This window comes from Electrophorus electricus, chromosome 5 (assembly GCF_013358815.1).
Source record: "Electrophorus electricus isolate fEleEle1 chromosome 5, fEleEle1.pri, whole genome shotgun sequence".
Taxonomy (NCBI): Eukaryota; Metazoa; Chordata; class Actinopteri; order Gymnotiformes; family Gymnotidae; genus Electrophorus; species Electrophorus electricus.
In genome coordinates this window covers 26,278,265-26,292,006 of record NC_049539.1, presented here as the reverse complement: position 1 = coordinate 26,292,006, position 13,742 = coordinate 26,278,265, and the positions used below count along the sequence as shown (strand labels likewise).

Sequence of the window (13,742 nt, the reverse complement as noted above, 5' to 3'; positions counted from 1 at the left end):
TGGAAGAGAAGGTTGCGGGCTGCACATGCGTGGAAATAAGACACTCAAAACCCACATCTAAAGAAAAGGGTATATGTTTATTCCCTTGTCTGACCCGTCAAAGGATCTACAAATTTTAATGGTTAAATGAACTGAAAAATACCTGACCCATAGAGTTGCATCAATCAGCGCTTTCGTTAAGGTAAGATATCAAAGAGAGATTACATATGGAGTTTTATTGTTCGGACAAACGCGTTTTAATTCCACATTTGTAATTTGTTAAAACCAAGTAGGATGTGCTGAATTTTTGGTAGGGGGAATAAACGAGTTCCACGAGTGAGGGTGCTGCTCGTTTTGTAAAGTAATGGCTATTTTTGTAGACGTATTTCAACGGGGCTGTTCTGGAGCGCGCCACTCCGGCATCGAGCTCGCCGCGAGTCTGCACGCGTGCGAGGGAGCTCGCCGCGAGACCCACTCACGAGACCGCGGGCAAGTTTACGCGCGGCTTGTGTTGCGCGCGTGCCTCCCTCAACTCCGGCTGAGGGGAAGACGAGGGCGGGGGGAGACGTTATGTTTCGTGATAAATGAACTTGAAACATTGATTTATGAAACGTAAACGTGTTAAACTGCAAAGGTTGCGTTTGTGAGTCCCAGTTGTACGACAGGGTGTTACTACGGTGATAACGAACTGTGTTTTCTTTAGTGTGAGAATAAAATGATCGTTATACGCTACGCTGTTGCCCATTTACCCACGATGTATAGCTACCCGTGTTCAATTATATCCCCACAAGCTCAGCAATTAAGTTTAACCGTATGTCCTGTGGATGGCGGGGATAACCGTTTATCAGTCCGTTAAACTTAACCGCGAGCACCGTTACACGATGCGCGTGCACGGCCGTAACCGCGTATTCCGAGTGGACGCCGTGGCCATCTCGCGCAGTTAAGTTTCTGCGTATAGTTCACGTTTTCTCTCTGACCGTCATTGATCTGCAGGTGCAGCCCGCCGCCCGCGCGCTGCACTCCCGGGTGTTCCCGGCTTGCAGCTCGTGTCACTTGTGCGGTATTGAGCGCGTCGTGGTTCAGGCCCTCGCGCCGTTGTCCTGGTGCGTCTGGTTGCCACGCGCACAACAGTGGCGTCCTCGTGGCCACGCTGCGCTCTTAGTTAGGATGACTGGCTGTTGTCTTTTGTCACGGGGTCACGCGGATTAGCACCGCGCCGCCCTTCGGTTCAGTGTGTGTGTGTGTGTGTGTGTGTGTGTGTGTGTGTGTCTGCGGCCGGTCACATTCTGCAAAAATGACTACTGTAATGGAATTATTACACACACACACACACACACACACACACCATTCCTGCTCGTTGTTCTTGGCGTCTTTCTGTTTTCATAATAGAAAGCATCAAACAGAGCAGCAGGGCTTTGCTTCTGTATGCTTTACTGAACTGCTACTCTGGCTGGATGATCATTTTATCTCTTTGCAAACTGTCAACATCCAGCGGTCTGTACGTTGGAGGAATTTGTGGGTTTGACCTGTTTAGGCTTGCCTTACTAATCTCCGTAAAAGGCTTCAGAAATGGACGGTGTTCAGGTGTACGTCCTTAACCAGCATGTCTCACTTTAGCTAATCTGATTCAGGTTTTTTTACAACTCCTCTTGCCATACCTCTCGTGTACATTTTAAATGTGCTGGGTGCGGTAGCGTGCTTGGACCGAACAGAAAAGGATGATCACGCACTCGTGTAGTTGGCGGGTTATGGAAGCATTCATCCACGCACAATTCATGTCCTCGGCGGTAGGGGCCGTTCCCATGTGATCCCATGCGATTGCGCGATATAATCTTAAACACTGGTGGACGTCTTGTAAAGATGTGATGTTGGTCTGTATTTATTTATTTACCTAACCAAATTCTGTCCGTTGGGTCATATAAATGTTCCCATTTTGTCACCCACTCGTGTGGAATGTCAGAGTTGAGCTGGATACTCGCACCACAGATTGGTTTTCGTTTATAAGTCGTTTGCATATCGCAGTTTTCTATGGTACCAATATTGATCACTGATCCACGCATCTGCCTATCGATTTAAGATTCGATCCCATCTGTTGGTTAGTGACAGTTGAAATTCGAGGTCGACCTGGTGCACATGGCACTTTCGGGTTTAGTATTTCCCTGCTCTGCTGGATCTTGTTCGCCACGCCGCCTAAATCCTCCAAGCGTGCTCATCTGCACAGGAGCGGGCACCGTATGCCCACCTGTGCGGGCCCGGGGCACCGGAGCTCGGGACTTGAGCCCTTCCGCCCGAAATAAGACTCCGGATCTCGTGCGCTGTCGGAGCAGAAACGCTCGCGGCGATCGTTAACCCTCACGAGTCCTTTTCTTGGAATTAAAGACGCATCTCGTATGGGAGTGTCGTCATATGGAATGCAAAGAAGTGAAATGGATCAGAAGGTTCTTGTAACCAAGCGCGAACGCCAACTTTGCTGCCATTACAACGGTTGAGCTCAAACAAAGACAACCTATGTTTGAACTAAACGCTACAGTTAGCTTGCAAAACGATGAATCTCACTTTTTGTAGGATTCTCAGTAGAAAGTGTGTGTGTGCGCGCGCGTGTGTTGCTCTTGGCGAGTGTTTGCGCGTGTCTGCGTTTTAGAAAGAAGTGCTGGCGCGTGGGTCTGCGGTCACGGGTGCTGCACGCTTGGATGCTCCCGAAGATATCTGGGCTCTGTCGCGCGCACGCCAGCACGCTGAATGCATGTTTAGGCTCCACAGCACTGAAACCCGACAAAGCTCAGCATTTCATCTGGGTGTCCTGAACAGATGCCTTCATGCAAAGGAACTGTTGTTTCTAACAATACCTAATTACTTACAGCTAATTGTTTCCCGGGAACTGAATCACAAATGTAGGCTGGTGAGTCCACTAGGAAAGGAAAGTGATCATGTGACATGCAGGGAGCGGGATGGAGTGGGGGGGGGGAAGGAATATGGACAGAGTGGGATCTCTGTGGAAGGAGGCGGAAGGTGGAGACGAGGAGCGCTCTCTGGCTCCTGGCTCTCAGATAGAATGAATGGGCCTTTTGAATGCACACCTGTGTGTGTGTGTGTTTGGTATGCTGCAGTGCGCCTTTTGGCACAGACAGGGGCACCTGCTCTGAGATGGCCCCCTACACAAAGCCTCAGCGTGTCTGGCTTGGCCCCTGTCGCTGCTGGGAGGGAGTGGGGGGGGTGATTGAGCATTTATAGATCAGCGTTCGATTCAGGGAAGATTCATGAGCTCGTAAATCATGCCGGACCAGGCATATTATGTGAGAACAGGAAATTAGAATGCGGAGCAGTGACGTGTGTGGTCCATGATGAGTCGCTACCATGACAGCCAGGGTGTCTGGGTTGCGAGGTATTGTCAGGTGCACCCTTTTGACTTTCAACAGGTTCATATGGGAAAGTGTTCACAAAGAAGCTTTCTTTTGTTGTTGTAAGGGGATCAGTGGGATTGTGGGAATGTTTGCCATTTTACATTCTCAACGTTATATAGCATAACACTCGTGAATAGACCTAGCTTATTTTAAAAGAACACCAGGTAATTGGTGCTTGCGGAACATTGTATTTTAAATTGTCTGAATAATTAATTATTCAGCACTTTACTTTCACCATTCTATAGCCGCTAAGGCTGCGTAGTTCGTGTGTGTGTGTAAGCAGCTGGTACTCTGACAAAGCCAACGTGTCGTTCCCATGGTTTTCTTATTCTTGATGCAAGTTGGCTGCTGTGCCATCTTTTCGAAAGTGTTATTTATTTATTAAACCTTTTTTCTTTTTTTTCTTGTTCATCTCAACACTAACACTGCGTTCCCTCTCGCTGTTCCTTCAGTGCCTGCTGCATTAGTAGTGTTTAGTTATTTTTTTACAAAACTGATGCATGCTTGAGGTCGAGCCCTTTCTGGTTTTGGCCCCCGGGGGACACGCAGGACTTGAAGTCCCTTTTTCCGCAAGCGTGGGACGACGAGGGAGAGGACAGCCGCACTCCCTTCAATCCGCCGTGGCCCTTATTTTCAAACGGCGGCGGGCAAAAGGGAGAGGCATTCACAGGCACACTGCCCTCTCGCGCACTCCCAGGCTTTGGAGAAGAATTCTTATCTGCACTTATCTCCCAAGAACCAGACGGGGCTGCATCGGGCTCCCCTCGGCCCCTGCCCGTCTTGGATATAGGCGACTCGGCAACGTGGCTCGCTGGTCTGTGCAGCAACTCCACAACGGGTTTACTGGCTGTGGTGGTTAATCATTACATTTTAATGTCAAACCAGCACAACTGGTGTGTCTCATAACAGAGAGTTCTGTTTATGATGGTAATATTTTCCAAGTAATGGATAACAATCAAATTTAGCCGTGGAATCATGCTAGAAAAAAAAAAAAAACACAACCATTTGCCAGCCGTGACTTTGAGCTCTTCTAATGAGCTTCCTTCCTGTCAGTCCTATGGGGACTTATCATTGATCACTGACTGTAGTTTGGCGCAGAACTGGGACAACAGTATAGAGTTCCTCAGAGCAAAGAGCAATATTACTCTCCATCTGGCCCCATATTCCAGCTTGGGTGTGATTAGATAAGATCTTAACTCCAGTGTCGGGGCTGCGTAAGCCTTAATCCCTCTGTTGCCAGCCTGGTTCATGCTACAGGACATGGTGGGAGACGTTTGTCAGAATTCTCAGGCTTTCTCCAGCGTGACCAGCAGGTGCGCTCTGTCTATATGGAAGAAGAGGCTTCCTGTTCCATTTGTCCCTTTTGCTGCTGCTATAGCGTGTAAACGGAGTCGTGCTTACCCTGGGCGCGTTGTGTTGGTGTATGGATTAGCCCTGGCTTGATTATGTCTGGGACTAAGGGCTTCTTAATTATAAACATGGGCCTTCCTGGGAGACTAAACCCTAGTTTGTTTTTATTTGTTTGTTCCAGTGAGGGAGAGAGTGTATGGTTGGATATGAAGTATTGCAAAATACAAAGTCAAATTTGTTTATATAGCACTTTTTACACCAGCCATCGTCACAAAGCAGCTTTACGGATGTTGGAGTCCAAGCCCCCAGTGAGCAAGACCAGGGTGACGGTGCTGAGGGGGGGAACTCCCTAGAGAAGAAACCTTGACAGGAACCAAGACTCAATGCCCACCCTCCTCTGCCTCTAGCCTGAACCTGTCAATCTGTTCATGTTTCAAGAGCAAATGCCTACTTGTATGGGTATTAATACTTCGTTTAGGAATTGGTTGTATAATGCCAGAAAAATGCATTCCAGAATTATTTAAGCAGTAGAACGTGAGAGGTTATTGCTATGTTGGATCAGTGTAACATGGCTAACGTAGCCAGAAATGTTGAGAACCGGTTGTGCAGACGTTTCCCCTTTTTAGGGTTCATGGGTACCGTTTTCTGTATGGATGGTTGGCGCAAGTATCCTTCTGCCTTTTGTTCATGGACGTATCTAGCCAATACCATGAACTGTGCCCTTTTAAGTTGAAGTCAAACTGTTTTTGCATAACCTCTGCACAGATTCACTGAGTGTGATTTAGTTTACTTTTGCACTTGTAACGCTGCGTCTCTCCTTTCCAGTGGACTCCTAGTGCTCAAGTCCCTCACAGCGTTCCGGGAGGTTGAACCAAGATAAAGTGAATCCTGGTCATTTAAGTTAACAAACACCCAAGTGACATCATGACTGTGGTTTGGTTCCTTGCTGTTTTGGCTGGGACCACATGCCTTTGGCCCATTTTGAGAGCAGGGCATTGTGGGAAGGAGATGTCCTTCTGCACAAGCCCCAGGAGACGGTAAGAGCAGAAGCCAGCTCTGTTAAAGCACTGCCGCATGGGGGAAACGCCCTGCGGAGGGGACCTACTGCAGTCCCTGGGAATTGGTGGCACTTTTAAATAGCCATGGTTTTCCAGCTCCTCAAAGGTAGAGGCCTCCGAACGGAGCTCGGAACGACCAGGCCGGTCTCAGAGCCTTCCCGTCGTGTTCGGCAATGATGCGCGGCCTTTTTTTCTCCCCCTTCTTCCCAGGGGGGTTTTCCCGACATTCCTCTTGTGCACGGCGCCATGTTCAGGTGCCAGCCTCCTGATTTTGACAGACGTTTCCCCGTGTCGCTACTGCCTTTTCACTTGTGTGTCCCAACAGTTAATGAAATGTGAGGCACGCTTACGTGGAGAAGTGTATGGGATATGGGAAGTGTCAGATCTTGGACCTGAGCACGGCCGGGCTTGGCGATGCTGGGGAGCAAAGAGCAGGAATGGGGGGGGTGGTCCAAGGTGGGGTCTAGGATGTGGCCTCTGCGTGATTGGCTATTCAAAATGATGACTTTGAGAGTACGTGCGCACCTCATGTGTTGCAAAATGGAACGCGCGCGCACACACACTCCACGGCCCTTCCTGCAGATTTGATTTTAAATTGGAGTAAGCTCAAAATGGACACTCTGGTGGAATATAAATATCACCATGCAGGCACCTTTGTAAAGGCCAATTCATGAAACGGTGAAGGCCGGCCAAGGACATGTGAACGTGACCGCAGCCCGCTGAGCAGCCTGATCGCGCCTCGCATCAAGACGGTTGTATTTGTATTCTTGTAACAGTTACCAGTCTTTCCTGCTCTAGCTCAGAGGATGAGCTGCGCATGGTGGCCCAGGCCTGCTGTGGCACTGCAGATTCCCTCCTGACCCAGGGTGCAGCAATCAGCTTCACGACAGTCACGCATCTGAATGAGCATGGCGGGAACTACGAGATCGTGCAACCATTTTCCTGTACCTCGTTCAGACACCGTGATTTGCAGACGGCGCGCTTTGTCGTGCGCGTCGGCCTGTACACAAGCCATAGTCCAGCCACCTCCCAAAGTGAAGCTGCAGGGTACGACTGAGCTTTCATAAACAGCCCGGTAACTACCAGAGTGTTTCCTAAATGTATAATCAGTCTCTTTATATAATATAAACTAAAGCATGAGTTTCTGCGGGTGGAAATTCCTGTTGCAGAAAAACGGACGCGTTTTATTGTTGGCAGCGGTGGGCGGCGACTTGGTTTGGGTTTCCTGATGGAAATGCACAAAGCACCCAGGGAGCAGCTCCCCTGCTGGTGAACAGGCCACGGGCGGGGTGAGGGAGACCCAGCATGAAGAAGGGCCAACGGGTCAGGGAGAGAGAGGAAAAAAGACATAGTGTTAGTTCTGTAACTCCATCCTCCAAAGCCCAGGAGTAGTATCGATCCCTTAATGCTATTGCCTACGCTTTCTCTGCCTCCCTGTTGAAACACGGGGTAGTCTCCATGGGGGAGGTAACAATGCTTTTATTTTTTTTTGGGGGGGGGGGGGGGTGGTTATGGAGAGCTTGAGACTAATGACAGGAGGGTGGAGGGGGCAGACTGCTGGAGAAGAGAAGATGGAGATAGAGATGCAGCAAACGATTGCGGTGCGTCCGGCAGAGGAGGGTGAGGCATCACGGCTGCAACAATTGATTTCATCGGACTGGTGGGGTTCGGGTGGGAATGGTAGGGTCCGTAAGGTTGGGTGTGGGGGCCTTGAGGGGCTTTTTTGTTTGTTTGTTTGTTTTGTTTAGCTCATCTCCAACTGCCTCAAACTAGTCAAGGGCAGAATCTTGACCCCCCCCCCACCCCCAATTTCCTCATGCACCTTAGAGAGGATACGCTAATCCTGTGTCTGTGTGGGGAGAGGGGGGTATTTGAGAGACAGCTGTACTTCTTCTGGAGTATATTATGTACACAGATTCAGACTGGGAGCCTGAAGCTGTTGCTCCCTGACCTCAGGCTGATCTTCTAATCCATGTTTGGTGTGTGTGTGTGTGTGTGTGTGTGTGGGATCTGTCAGCCTGGCTCGGCTCTGCAGCCTCCAGCCCGATGCACCAGTTGCATCATCGCCTCCTTGAGTTTGTGTCTGACATGGGCCCGTGTGACGAGCCTTGGGCCCACGTTTCATCATGTATCCATGTGGGGATGTTTGGTTTGGACCCAGGGAGGCACGTGTGCCTGCGTGCGTGCGTGTAAGGCAGCAGATGGTGTTAGCATTTATGAATGGGCATTCCTGTTCCGCATAACTGGGGCAGGAATGCCGTTCCGTGTCGGCGTGTGTAAAGTGTGGAGGTGGACACATGACTGTAAGTGATCTCTCCTGGGGCACTTCTGCTGCAGCTAAAAGCCCTCGCACACCGGTGCGGAGCATCCGTGCTGGACCGCGACACCTGTTTAGTTTCATGTTTTGAAACGCAGCGTTGGATCTGACGATCAAGTGCCAAATGTTGACATGCCTCAAATGTCAGTCGAGGCTGTTGACCTCTGACCCGGGTGAACTATAGAGCTCATACCTCTGTTAATACATGAGATGCCTCAGTACCATGAGTAACCAAACATAGCAACAGTCTTGAATAACGTTCATATGTTCGGTACTCGCATGACCTGCAAGTTTTTTGCAGCCAACATCCGACTCCAAACCCCAGCGGACGCTGGGAATCTGCGGCCTAAGGCCGTGCCACACGATCTGGCGCTTCCGAAATTCCAACCTTGGTCTGGGCTTCGGCAAGTAAACGTACGCTTGGTGGGTTTGGTCCCAGTAGAGCCCACCACGCCCGCCAAGTCCTGCTGCTGCGGCCATGCGTTTTAATTTTTACTGCACTTCTTTAGGGCAAAACCCCACCCACCGAGTTTCAGAGCGTACAATTGGATGCCTTTTGAATGGATCTGTTGAGATGTTTCTGAACAGTAAATATTCCTCTCACTGCTGTCTGTTGGCGGTCATATCCGTAATGACAGGCAGGCTAGCGCCACTGCTGGCCCTGCGTGATCGTATTCCCATGCATCACAGAGAATGGGGAGGTTGCTTTGGAGCTTGGGATCCCTCCATAGCGTGCTCATGCTGTCCCTCTAGGAGAAGTGAATTTTTGTCTCGTCTGTCCGTAAGACTTTGTCTCAGAACTCTACGAGCATTTGAATGCGTCTTTTAGGAAACCTCCAACCCAGCGATTCTGTTCTTAAAACTTACCAGTAGCTAGCGTCTTTGGGAGTTCTCTGCCTACATCCTGGACACCGCCATTGTTCAGAGGGTCTTTATGGTGTCTGGATGTATTCTTCTGTCGTCCGTGGCTGGCTGTGTTCTCCCGTGGTCATCTGGACTGCTTGCTGTTAAGCTCATCAGTGCCCCTGTATTAGGGGGCTACCAGTGGTCAGGTTGGCTGGACATTTCTCCTGCCGTTGGCATTCCTGCAGTCGTCATGGTGAGGGCCAACAGACCCGCGTGCCACGAGTACCTCACCCTTTCACCCGTAACCTCGAGCGATTGGCGTCTGTTGGCTCCCGTCTGAGTTAATGACACGCCCAGCTGGCAATTGAAAACAGTCGCTTAAAGCCCAGTGAAACAGAAGGCCATGCAGAAAGAGCGGAGCTGCATTGCGAGTTGCCCTGTACTGATGTAAGTACTTAAAGCTGCCATTCAGCACTTTCCTATGGAGTCATTAAGTACAGAGCCAAACTGACAAGCAACTCTGCAATTACTTACAGACGGCTTTACACTGGGGGTAACGTAATGGGCCTTGTTGGAACACCCACTATAGCACTGTGATGACGGGAGGTTGTGTATTGCACATATTATTTATGTGCTCTGGCATCTTTGGGGGGGGGGGGGGGAACCACTTAAAAGTTCAGCATTGGAATTCAGTACCAAAGACCAACATGCACAAGTCTCTTATTGTAGAAATGGCGCATCGAGCGATCGGTGGAATCTTCCAGAACGTGTGAGCTTGCTGCTCCACTTCAGCCCCCAGCAAGCGGCGCTTGAAATGGGCCTTTTTCGTGCTCTCTGGCCACGTGCCTTTCAAAGGCAGACTTCCTCTTGACCACGCGCACGCATGGTCAGACCCGTTACAGCCTGTTGGGAAGCCTCCAGCTGAGATGCGGTCATTCAGAGCTGGGCTGGAGATGTGCGACTGGAGAGTGTGGGCCGAGAGGGCAGGGCCCTGTTGAGGGCGTGGCGAACGTGGGCTGAAAGGGTGCGTGGCCGCGTTGAGGAATGTGACTGGCCCACTCAGGAATTTAAAACCAGTCTAAATGTAATCTACATACTTGTTAAATGACGCTTTCCTTCAGTTCAGAGTGTTTCATTAAATCCCACTGCGCAGTAACACGTGCCCTTCCTCTGAACTCCTGTTCGCTTACCCAGTTATAACGCGTTGGTCAAGTAACTGGCCGATAACTCAGCTACATTCTGAGGATATTTGGTGCAGTTTTAAAAGCAATTAGCTTCTGTCAGTGATTCTTTAGATCTGATATGATATGCAATTATATGATAATGTAAGTTTGTCACGATGTCTGCTCTAAAAATGGCTTCCTGTCTATTTGAGACATGTGCTTTCATTCACAGACAGAACAGAGAGACATCACACACACACACACACACACACACACACACACACACACACACACTGGATCACATGGAGCATGAATAATCTCTGCAGGGAGAGTTGTTCACAGTGTCATTTTATTTCCCTCTCCAAATAACTCGCCGTGTCTAGATTTCGTCTCCGTTGCCAGGTTCACCTCTCCCGTGCGTACTCGCCAAGACATGCTGTGAACAGTCACAAAGCCAGGCTCGCTCTGGGCTGCACTGGGTGCCGGTTGGGTGGGTCAGGCTGCTGCTGACCCTTGTCTGGGAGGAGAACAACCACCTCCTCCTTAAGCTTCCACATCAGTTTTCAATGAGCTCCTCTGTTCCATTTCTTTTCCACTCCCATTCATCCAGAGGAGGAGCATGGCGGACGATCCCTCCCGTGCGTCTCCCTTCACGTCCCTGCGATCGTCTCTTCGCCCGGTCGTCTGGGCCTGGCGTGTTCCCGCTCTGGTATGTAGGGAGCGCGTCGAAAAGCAATTAAAGCACCTGACGAGCAACACGACCCCAATTATTTCACGTCGTAACGGCATGCCAGGATAAGAGGGGGTCTTCCGTTAGCCTCCACGGTGAACACCTCCATTCCGGAACAGATATGGAACACCCGCTGTGGTTTTGTTCCCTTCAGGACCCTGTGTGGCGAAATAACTTGGCATAATTCATGGACCCTTAAAAAAAATATTATATAACTTCTGAAATGTCAAGATCTTAATTACCATAATTTTTAGAATTCCTGAATTCGCCGACTGCGGTGGCTGATACTAAAACTTGAAGTTCTTCAGCAAAAGTACTAAAAAGGTGTGTTTGGTATCAGAGAGCCTGACATGCTGTTTACACTCTAGATGTTCTTGTGCTCTGAGGAATCGTCTTGCCGTGTGTCGAGCATAAAGTTCACTTCCTTTTGTACCAGACTTGTAAACACCCCTTTCTGGTGACGACCGAAGTGGTCACTGTCGGACTGGAATGGATGTACATTTTGTGGTTTTAAAAAAAGAAAGGAAAAAAATCTTCCCTGTTTGTGTCAAAACTCGGTGTTGACCCCCCCCAATGATGCGCACTTGTGCAGTCAATTAGCTCTGAAACCGTTCAAAGCCGAGAGCGACCCCAGTGGATGTTTTACCTCTCTGCAAACATCCATCTCCCCCTGTGGACACGTGCATGCACACACTGTTGGTGCCTGTTCCCATCCTGCAGCTGCCTGCTTCCTCCCCGAGTTCGAATTTCCGAGTTCCTTGGGCTCCCCAGAGTTTCTGCACCAGCAGCCCCTCCACATGACGTGCGCTTCATTTTCCAGCGCGTGCGTGCGTGTTCTGCCTCCCCGGGCTGCGTTGGGAGCCGGAGGTGCTCCGGCCTAGGACAAAATGGAACCGGACGGCTACAGCGCTTTGTCGCTCCCCTCGAGGGAAAAGGAAACGCAGCTGAGATTTGGGTAGGAAAATGTCGGAGCGTGCGGAAATGAAAGTGGTGCTCGCGATGCAGGAAACCATAGGACTTGACACAGGCTCCATGTGATGCGTTTACACAGTGTGTAAACGAACCCAGTGAAGTGAGATGGTTATCAGAAGAGCAGATTCAGGAGTAAATGTTAATTACTGAAAGGAAGATGACGCTTTTATCCAACGTGACTTACGATTATGACTGGGTACAACTTGAGCAATTGAGGGTTAAGGGTCTTGCTTAGGGACCCAACAGTGGAAACTTGGCAGAGGTGGGGCTTGAACCAGCAACCATCCAATTACAAGTGAAGTACCTTAACCACAGTTACCACTGCCCATGGCCTTAAAACACTACAATGTTCTTAAAGCATCCCCAAACTCCATTTGGATTGGATAAAATCAGGTTTTGCACCGAGCTGAACCGCAACTTGTCCGTGTGCAGGTTAGCCACACGGAGCACGCTGCCATGGCGACGACTTGGGTTAGATGTTGAGCTGCTGCCACGATGCTGCTAAGCTAGAGCCGAAGCCGAAGCGCTCTGGCCAACGGGAGCGTCTTGCTTTGGGTGCGCACTTCCCATCAGGGACTTCCCGGACATGCTGCGGGGGGGAGCTGTTGACATAAAAGCGGAGCGTTTATTTGATGAGGAGCTATGTAGGTCTGGTGGGTTTATTGCCAAAGCTACTCTTTAGCAATAAAATATGCTAATGAGGTATTCATTTAAACTTTACCCATAAGTAAATGTAGTAGTAGTAGTAAATGTTCAAGACAGATATTTGCTGGGCATGATATTTAACTCTTGATAGTTTCACAGGACTACAGTGAAACTTTTTCTATATTTATTTTCTGGCCAGGCAACTTGAGCATATCGAGTACGAAACATGCAAACTGATATTATATACGTCTGTGGACTCGCACAGACCGTATTGTTTATCGGTGTAGTTTTGTGGAATAATTACAAATGGCTATATTTTAAATGAGCTACAGGACGGTGAACTGTAGTGTTGGCGTCAGTATACATGAAGCTCATTACCCACAGGGGCCTGTCAGTACACCGTGTAATGATGATAAAAAAAAATCATGTCTCACCAGTTAAGTAGCAGTTAACCTCTGAATCTTCACAAACTAGGCTCATGTTGTGGAGGAAGAAAACCGAATCCACCGATTTCAAAAAGACTTTGCCGTACTTGGAGACACGCTTAGCTCCAAGTTTGGCATGCTGTTCGAATGGGATTACAAATTTACCTTAAGAGTGCCAAACTGCTTCAGTGATCACCGCAGAGTTCCTTGTGTTGGTTAGCTTTGCTGTTTTCTGGACATCATATATATTGGCCAGCTGTCTAATCACCTGTGGTTCACTTTATCTGTATCAAAAGATTTTTCAGAGTTCTTGTTTTATCTTTTTTGATGAAGGGAAAGGTTTTGGAGTCACGACACCTTCCGCTACACTTGGGCGTCTCTGTTTGTGTTTACATCTCTCTCAGCGGCAGACACGTAATCAGAGTGCCACGGGGCAGTACCTGAGAGGTTGTTAAAGCGGGGCTGCAGCGATAGCATTGCTGTATGTCTTTAATATCGTACCGTATGATCGTATGCGGGCATGTGCCTGCAGTGCACAACCTGTGCAGTGCAGATCCCAAAATCCCGCCAGCTCAGACCGGGCCGCCGGACAGGATGCTGGTCTTCTGCACCCGAACCGCGACTCCTGCTGCTCCGGCAGCACTCCTGATCCACCTCCCCTTATGTCGTTTAACCATTTAATATAGCACTTTGGGAGTTGGTTTGGGTACTTTGCCGCTCGGTTGGCTCCATCCAGCTCCTGGGGCCATGTGTTGTAGAAGATAAAGTTTTTATGGGCCAGTTTTGCAGATGGAGATGAAGTCTATTTTTGGATTGTAATTGCACCTTCACCAGCGATTCTCCCTTTCGACCGTTA

At 49.4% G+C, this 13,742-nt stretch overlaps 1 long non-coding RNA gene across 1 annotated transcript in view; it reads left to right on the top strand.

Annotated features, from left to right (window-relative positions):
- The first annotated feature begins 5 nt into the window (after positions 1 to 5).
- Positions 6 to 13,742, top strand: part of LOC118241471 — a 52,127-nt gene continuing 38,390 nt past the window's right edge. The window contains exon 1 of the long non-coding RNA XR_004776100.1: positions 6 to 181. This is a non-coding gene — a long non-coding RNA (uncharacterized LOC118241471). The remainder of the gene's footprint in view (positions 182 to 13,742) is intronic.